At 35.1% G+C, this 9,894-nt stretch overlaps 1 long non-coding RNA gene across 1 annotated transcript; it reads left to right on the top strand.

Moving 5' to 3' along the window:
- The first annotated feature begins 257 nt into the window (after positions 1 to 257).
- LOC105666687 lies at positions 258 to 1,304 on the top strand. Its single transcript, XR_001099509.3, has 4 exons — positions 258 to 495; positions 608 to 699; positions 793 to 1,014; positions 1,088 to 1,304. It is a non-coding gene; the product is annotated as an uncharacterized LOC105666687 (long non-coding RNA).
- Positions 1,305 to 9,894: the final 8,590 nt, after the last annotated feature.

The following is a 9,894-nucleotide window of genomic DNA, read 5'->3' on the forward strand; positions in this document are numbered from 1 at the left end:
CAATTTACTTGACGCTTAAGCGTTTCACGTTCTATTGAAGTGAAATTTACAAATACACTGAAAAGACCGAGTCAATGGTGAAAAAATGATCATAATCCTGATTTCTGTAACTGTATAGGGCAATCAGAAGATAAATAAATAAATTCGTATGATGCATACGCTGTTGGGGAAAATATTAGGTTGGTATGATCATTAGTTCCTACATGCAAGGTTGGTACGACTCTTTTGTTTTGGCATCCGCCATGTTAATTATCTGAGAGTATCCGGTGTGCTCATATGGCTTAATCGATCAATTAAATATCGAATTCCAAAACTTATTTAATAACATAAGCGTACAAAATAAATTAGAATAATGTGGTAAAGGTTCTATAGTTGTGGCGGATACAATGCAATTTTGTCAAAAAGCGTATCGTAATTCTAAAATAGTAATAAATAGTAATAGTATATAACGTTATACGTTATAACCTAACAATATACAACGTTATACGTTATATGGTAATACTATATATGGTTATACTATATATTATAATACTATACGTCATAAGAAAAGTGTTTATGGCTTATAATTACAACAAGTAATATTTATAAACCGAAATTTTAATTTCAGAGACTATGCTAATACGTTTTCATCAAAACTTCAAAATTATTGAATGCTATGAATTTCCAGCAAAAATGCCACTTACCTTGGTGACGTCGAGGGTCAGTTACCTTTCGGTTTTCGCCGCCTTAACGTTATTTTAACGTTTGTCCGCACAACAGGCCAGTTGCTGCAACTTCTTGCTTTTATTACAGGTCACACGGAAGCGCGCGGTCAACCTGCAATTAATTTCAATTATAAAAATATCATTGCCTTTTATGGCAGTGGCAGGTGCTTAGCGGTCAGAGGTTAGCTTTTTGCTCGAACCATTCTCATGGTTTCCGTGTGTCTTTGCCGAAATCACGCTCGAGAACTCGTTCCCGTTGCTGAGATTAATTTCGCACGGGCTGCTCCCAGAAAGCGCGACTACTTTCCCAGTAAGTTTGCTTTTTCTCGAAAATATTTCACTGGAAAATCCTTGTGTTTTATTGATAATAAGAAAATTTCCAGATCACATTTCGGAGGAAATTCCGAACACGTTACGATAATTGTTAAGATAAGAGGACATTGAAAAATTAAGGCAGAACGTATTTTACATTTACATTTTATGCTTACAATTCATATTTTCATAGAATATTTATACCTTGTACATAACATAATTTATTTGTATTATTTTATTCAATTGTTTTATGATCCTTGTTGTTCCAATAGAATTTTAATCACTCACCAAGGCAATAAAAATGCATCATATATCGTTCAATAAAAATAATAGAAAAGAAAGAACGTTGTACATCTATTATTTACTCACAAAACCAAAGAAACTTTTGGTACAACCTAATGTGTTCTGTGTATGTTACAATTCACAGAACGACTGTTTACGTTTTTCTAGAGTCTCAATCAATTTCTAAAGCGAAAATGTTTGTTAATGCTCGATTGAGGTTAGGTTAAGTAAATTCCACGTTCGGATGTGAGCCGATCATTTTAACGAGAAATCGTAGCCAGGCAGAAGAAGGAACGAATCGCTATTAAGACGAACTCCAGATACCTGAACTAATTATCCTCCTTCCACTATAATTAATACGGTTCTACCGTTATTTCTGTATTCTAAATATCGGCAACATGGTCGGAAGGAAATTAAATTACGAATCTCCAGCACTTTTTACACCCTCGTCCTTTCAACCCCTTCGCAACGATGCTTTAAACCAATCTACACCTCGGATCGTAGTCCGCAGTACACTCCCTAACTGAAACTCGGTGAACAGTTACTTTTTCCTGGCTTTCAAAGCGAAACAGACGAAAGCAAGGCGGCAAATTAACCGCTTAAAGTCCGTTTGCTACAATCGCTTGGGGGTTTCCAGTGAACTGGCGTTACATCGATCCCATTGTCGTCGAAAGACGGCCCTCGCCGGCAAGAAAAAGGCTCCATTGTTCCGCCGCTAATAGTCCGTTAATTCCCGGCGTACATTGTGCGCGATATTCCTCGGCGGCTCTGGGGATCGGTTAAATCGAATCATAAAAGAATCATAATTAACCGGTCTTTTGTTGCCGCGGTAGAGACGCCGAGACGAGGAACCGTCTCGCGTTACCGCTCCCTCCCCTCTTCTTCGTCCGCCAAATTGCCACTTCCGACTTTCGCTGGCCCGCTAATTTTGAATAATATCTCGCGCGGTCACCCGTACCGGATGTAGATTTATAATCATAAGCGGCTGATTTGAACTACGACGCAATTGATGCACACCTTACGACAATCTTTCTATTTCTGTTTCTTACATGTACCCCATATTCGCTTTCTCACGTTCTGTAATCTTATTTCCATATTCCTAACCTATATCTTCCATATTGTTTGCCATAACCTGTACCTCCATTTTACGTGTAACACTTGAAAATTTCATGTTCTTCATCCAGTGTTAAATATCTGTTAGCACTGGAACTAGCACACCAGTCAAATTGACTGATTTTACAATTTTATTTGAAAATTCCTACTTTATGTTACATTTTTTTCCCACAATGATGTAACGACTTTCGCATAACTAAAAGAATAATAGAATGAATTTGATGTATTCAAACTGAAAATAATTTTGTACCAATTAACCAGTTTTCTCGTTTTCTACAACATCATTCGATATGGCGATATCAGTTATCAAGAAAATTGCGCATCCATCGCTAGAAATACCACACCAGTCTAAATGACTGGTTATACAGTTTCATAAATGTGTTGACCCTCGTTTAGGGATCATGGTCCCAGATGGATCAATAATACGAAGAATATACCACATAACATGGAACTTCTGTAAGAAAGTAATAAATCAATAAATATACAAATATTCTATTATTGGGTATTTTTTAAAGTCCAGTCATTTTCACTGGTTTTGGTAGAAATAGCTTCCTGTTAACTATCGTTAATTCCAACGTTCACAACTACCTCACGTCGTTTCCGATTTCCTCTGGTTTCTCCAGCTATTTATTTACGTAATTATTTATTAACGAATTTTTCCATGAAACTTTTATAAATGATCCGAAGAAGGCAAAATGAACGACCACGCATTCCATTCGAAGAATATTCTTTGTCCAAATAACGGTATATATTTTCTTACTTCCGCGCCAGCAGTGGAAAGCAACTGCGTACAAAACTGCGCTCTAAAAAGAACGAAGAGAGAGAGAGAGAGGGAGATGGAACGAGGCCGATCGAAATAAATCCGAGGCACGTATCGTTGAACCCGCAGCGTCTGTACTTTAAAACAACTAAAAGAGGAAAGCGGTCGCGAAGCTCCGGGGCCCATTTAAATCTGTTGAATGGCTGGAAGGAGCAGAGCAACCTTCTCTTTCAGCGCGGGGATTCGGCAACAAAGGCAGAGGTTTTACTTTTAAATTTAGTACACGCCTGGCTTCCTCCGCCTCTCCTCGGCGCTCGCTGCTCCACCGTAGCCTTGCGACCGGTTGGTAAGTAAAATAGGGATTTAGATCCTGCTCGAGTTTATTACTCGAACTTAGTCTGCCGGTTGAATACGATAAATCAGCTTTCGGTAAATTGTCCGCAATGATCCAGGCATGAATCAGGATCAGCCTTGTCATTGTTTTTAACCCGAAGATCAACAAATTATACGAACCCTGCGGAAAAATAACGAGGTAAATAACCTACACCTTATTTTTTAAGAATTAATTAGATAATTAGTAAAGTATTAAGGGTTCACCTTGGTATAGTGTGTACAAAAGTCAGGTATTATACTGGAAAATTTGGTATTGTTTTATGCAAGGTTTTTTCACAAGGAATGGAACTAGTGTCTCTTTGATTTCCATTTTGTATTTGAAAGTTTCATACAATTTATAGCTACTCTTATTTCCAATGGAACATCCCTTCATCAAGGTCATTCCATTTTCATGGCATCAAATTTCTGTAGTACTGTTAAATGATGCAGGATTTAATATACCTGAATGTAATTAATTAGTATGTGGCTGATATAGTAAATACTATGATGTGCAAATACATTCTGTAGTTACTGTATGTGTAATTTTTATGTTTCAATTACATTTGTATATAACAATACCAGTGACACTGATAAATGGGAAAAGTTAATTAAGGAGAACACTACAATTGGAATTTTGTAAGTTTCAATCTTAAAATTGAGAAATAATAATTACTAGAAATGTATTTCTCTACTGACACAATGATAAGTAAATAAATTAAAAATTTAAGAAATATAGATATGTAACTTCCAAGTAATACAAAACTATATATGAACATATGAACATATCAATAACACCTAATGACAAAATCCGCAATCACTTAATTGCCAACCCAATATTAATTGGATTATGTTGAAGTAATTATTTCAAGGAAAGCTCTACACCTTTTCTTTTGTGACCTGGAGACCGCTGTTAGGAAGAGAATAGAATATAATGAAACAAAAATTCAAAACAAGCAGAGGTCCATATTATTGTGGCCTAAACAGCTATAAGTAGATTTCTATTGTTGTCTCTTGTAGCCTTCAGCTAGTGTTACACACCAAGATTATCTTTTTGGTAATGTCCTTTGCTATAAATATATAAACATGCTCCCTATTATATTCTTTTGTATTGTAACACTGAAAGAGTGAGGATGTGGGTCAGCATAGACTATACTTGCACTTATACTTATTTCAATACATTTCTCTATTACAAATTCATCCACTGGTTCCTCCATCAGTCTACCTCAACAGTATCACACATTAAATTAATAAATAATGGTAACAATTAACTTAATTTTGACCTCATACACTATGTCTGTACTTGTACTTATTTCAATACATTTTTCTATTATGAATTAATCCACTGGTTCATCTATCAGTCAATCTCAACAATATCATACATTAAATTAATAAATAATGGTAACAATTTACTTGATTTTGACCTCATACACTATGCCTGTACTTGTACTTATTTCAAAATATTTTTCTATTACAAATTTATCCACTGGTTCCTCTATCAGTCAACCTGAACAATATCATGTATTAAATTAATAAATAATGATAACAATTTACTTAATTTTGACCTCATACACTATGTCTGTACTTGTACTTATTTCAATACATTTTTCTATTATAAATTAATCCACTGGTTCATCTATCAGTCAATCTCAACAATATCACACATTAAATTAATAAATAATGGTAACAATTTACTTGATTTTGACCTCATACACTATGCCTGTACTTGTACTTATTTCAAAATATTTTTCTATTACAAATTAATCCACTGGTTTCCCCATCAGTCTACCTCAACAATACCATACATTAAATTAATAAATAATGGTAACAATTTACTTAATTTTGATGTCATAGACTATATCTGTATTTATACTTATTTCAAAATATTTTTCTATTACAAATTAATCCACTGGTTTCCCCATCAGTCTACCTCAACAATATCACACATTAAATTAATAAATAATGGTAACAATTTACTTGATTTTGACCTCATATACTATATCTGTATTTATACTTATTTCAATATATTTATATTTACAAATTAATCCATTGATTCCTCTACTAGTCAACCTCAACAATATCATACATTAAATTAATAAATAATGATAACAATTTATTTGATTTTGACATCATATACTATATCTGTATTTATACTTATTTCAATACATTTTTCTATTACAAATTAATCCACTGGTTCCTCTATCAGTCAACCTCAACAGAATATGAAACTAACGCTGATTAATCTTTGAGCAGCTTCAAGGAGCTAAATGTAAACTTTACTGTGTCGCACGATACAAGAATGGATCCTAAGATTATGTTAAACAACACATCCTTGTCCTTGACGAAACCGAGCAGGGTTTATCCTAAATGTGGCCCCAAATACATTATCCTAATGAATTAGAAGCCGGCCGGGCCGATTCAAGCTACGGCCGAAGTTCAATTAACTTTAAGAATCAGGTGACATATTTAATTTCCTCGGAATAATGAGAGTGGATTCAGGAAGGGTGAGCAGGCGAGATAGAGCGAGCAGGAGTGCCGGAAGGAGACGCCCGGTCCTTCATGCCGCTGTGTTGGCTGGAGAGAGAACAGCTGGAAACTTATCGCCGTGCAGGAAGAAACCCTGCGAGACTTATTTAGAAAATGGGAAACGCTCCTGTTAATCGGGCCGCCGTTGTTACTTCGTCAAACCTACCAGTCGTTCAATGCGAGAATTTGTAGATTAAAATGGAGCTCGAGATCAGTTGAAAAATATTATAGACGATTATAAGGAATTGTTTCCGGAAACGTTCATGGTGCACAGATGGTTTTGAAATTTTCATTAGGATTAAAACTGAAATTGAAAAGAAGTTCCGCAAGTTTTTTCGAACGATTAAATGTTGCACTAAAATAAAATTCTTTGTAAATTAATATTTATAAAGTTGGTCATAAAAGTCTTCTTATATATCATAAGAAAACCATTTTCGTTCCTATAAAATGATGCAGAATCTGATTGCTAAGTTACTGCATTCTATTAGGTTAGCAACTAAGTGATTGCGGACTTTGTCAATACCACTTAATGGCAAGATCCGCAATCACTTAGTTGCCAAGCCAATATTTCAAAACGATCAAAAGCAGTTCAATTCTGTCTTTATATATTAACCAAAAAATACATTGCCTGGAATGCCTTACACATTTTCTTACTGTTCATCGATATATGCTTCATTTGAACTAAAATGACTTCTTTACGAGGTGTGGCGAAGACTCTCGTGTCTCAGTGTACATACACGTCCACGATTTATCTGCTCTAGACTAAAATTCCATTCTGCGTAACCCGAGTCTGAAATATCATCTTTCCCTATATGATACTAAATACTAAATTCCCTATTCACCATGCACTAGAGAGAAAAGGACAACTTGACCGGTTGAAACTCCCGGCGGAAAGTCAGAGTGGTTTTTGTCCCAGATGGAAGTTCGAGTCGTAAACTTTTTTGCGGGACGATTAGTCGCGGGAGAGAAGCAACACGGTCGGGACGGCGGGATCCGCTGTCACAGCAGGATTTTGTCAGGAAGCTTTTATCCCTTCGCAAGGAGTAAATCGTGCGGTCGCCGCGTACATCTATTTGTCACTTGGCCCGCCTCGTGGACGTCACGACGTGGAAGACGGCAGTGGCGAGGGCCAAACACCACGTAACCTTCCTCCAGGAGGCTCGCCCTCACCCCCTGGGACCACTCCATCTTTCCTCCTCCGGTTCGATCCTCCAGCAAGAGGAATTGGTAACCTTTCGTTAAAGAGGTAATTTGTGCCAACGTCGATCGACCGTCTTCGCCAAACTTTTGTACACCTTCGTTCTACCTTGTTTCTCGTCCAGGACATTACCTGGTCAGTGACTGGCTGTATATCCAAATGTATTTACACAAATCAATTTTGTTTCTGAATGTGAATTTTATATACAGAAAAATCCGAAGGTATAAAATGCACGTAGTATGTAAAAATATATAAGAATGGTATTTCCTGTATGTTCTTTGGTTTATATATTTTATTAATTAATAGTAAAGTATGCGTATTTGAATGATTGATTTTTAAATTAAATTCTATAAAGTTTAATTCTACTTTAGTAATTAGTTTTAGGTTAATAATGTTTATGTTTCTGGTAATATTAATTAGCCGGATAATTTTAATATATAGGATCAGATATATGGATTTAAATAATGAATATTTGATTAATCGACTGTATTATTTAACATTCTTATTTTTCATATCAATAATTTTTTCCATTTCAAGACCTAATGTATTAAATTTATTATCAGGACGGGACGGTTTAACTTTAATTATTTATTATCAAAAAATAAAGTCATTTAATTCTGGAATATTAAGTTAAATTTAAATCCATGGGTTGATTCAAGTTTATTAACAATTATTTCTTTTATAACAATTTTAGCAAGACGAAGTCTCATATCTAACAGTTGAAGTTTCTATTTAGATTTCATCTTTTTAATTATGCGCATGAAAATATGAATTTGCATAAGTATCCATACTCTATTTATTAAGGTGAAAAGCGTGTTAAATGTAATAAGGAGTATTGCACTTTGGACAACTTGTATTGTACGCTTTCTATACGATTTTACGTGCTTTGTTTCAGAAACTAACCATAAAACCGCTCGTTAAACTTCACTCTATGTGCAAACGATGCTCGAATAATCCTTTTACATGAATTGCCCCAGCCTTCATTTACATTCTTTTCCTTTTTACATTTTATTTACATTCTCTGTTTATTTTTATTTATTCTTTACTGCCATCGCTCATTTACATCAATTTTACTCCATCGTGCAATCACTTGGCGAAATGTCAAATCGAACAGAGCAAGACCAACAATAGGAAAGTACATTCCACGATTGACGATTTTATTTTCCAAAGCATAGACAAATGGACCTGTGAATCGGGTGAACAACGTGAACGCGTGGACCAGGGGGCGATATATCGACGCCGACCCTGATGCCAAGTCACGAGCGTGCAAGTCACCAAGCTCCATGAAGGGATGATGAGACGACTAAAGTAGAGCCTCGCTGCTGGGGCCGCGCATGGATAACTTGATACACCTAAACACGAATCATGATTGCGTGTATCTGACAATCGATTTGGAGAACGACTGTTCGAGGGTGGCCGACGATGGACGAAAGCGAAGAAGAAATATAATACTTTGGATTTTTTTTTTTTTTTTTTACTTGCAAGAATTTTATAATCAATTCTCATTGGGAATTATAAACAAATTATTCTGGTGTGTTACTATAACGTGAATAATAAATGTTTATCGTGTGTTTGATTCTAGCTGAATGTAATGTTTAAATTTATAGGGTGATGTCTTTTTAACCTGTGCATCTAATCAGTAATCAAGTAATGGAGTAATTAGTGGGTTTTCGTGGTTGTTAATTCTTATCTTATATTTGTCACTGAATTTGCATATTTTTTCTTTAACTCTGGGTATCTTAAGATTGTATTGCTTCGTTGGTAACTGCATGCTAGAGTTTTTGATTGGAATCGTTGAAGAATTTCTATGTTGGCATTACTCGCTGTTCCCCATAGTTGATTTTGCGTTTTGGTTCTATAAGTAAGTAATTTTTAACCTAAGTGTCTTTGGCAATAATAAACAGTAATTTGAAAGGAATTTACACTCTTGTTAATACCTATGAATATCAGATAGTCGCGTCTTTATTCTATACCATAATTTACTTCAAAATTTTATGATGGCTTTTTATCATTTTTCTTTAAATAGTCTTGCTAACTTTATGGTTGTCTTAAAAACTTTCAATGATCAACAACTTTGTAACTACGTACGATATCCCTTTGCGGACGAGTGTCGGTAAATAACCGCCCATATCTTTTTACCGTTACGGACGAAATTTGTTCACAGTTGAGAACGCTTATTATGAAGCGACTGACCTACGTCTATTTTTTGAGCGATACTGTTCCTGATAAATGAGAATTTGAAGTCTTATTTTCCGTTTAACCTAAACCCTATCGATGGTCGAGCCAGAACCAAGTTCAGCTTCCCAATGACATTATCAGACGAATCAGCAAGCTTTTTATATATTATATATATTTTTTGTAGTACCTTACACACGATGTCTAAAAGATGCAAAAAGTACATGTTCCATAACCATATTATTGACGACGAATATTATTTTGAATCTATTGGGTTGGCAACTAAGTGCCAACCTAAGTTTGTTAATTTGGCATTTATTTATTAAGTTAAGTTTTGCCACTTTCGCATAAAACAGTATATAATTGTACACTGGTCTGGTCTTCCATCTTGTTATTGGGTTGGCAACTAAGTGCCTACCTAAGTTGATTAATTTGGCATTTATTTATTAAGTTAA

The sequence above is a fragment of the Bombus terrestris genome, chromosome 18 (genome assembly GCF_910591885.1).
Source record: "Bombus terrestris chromosome 18, iyBomTerr1.2, whole genome shotgun sequence".
NCBI lineage: Eukaryota > Metazoa > Arthropoda > Insecta > Hymenoptera > Apidae > Bombus > Bombus terrestris.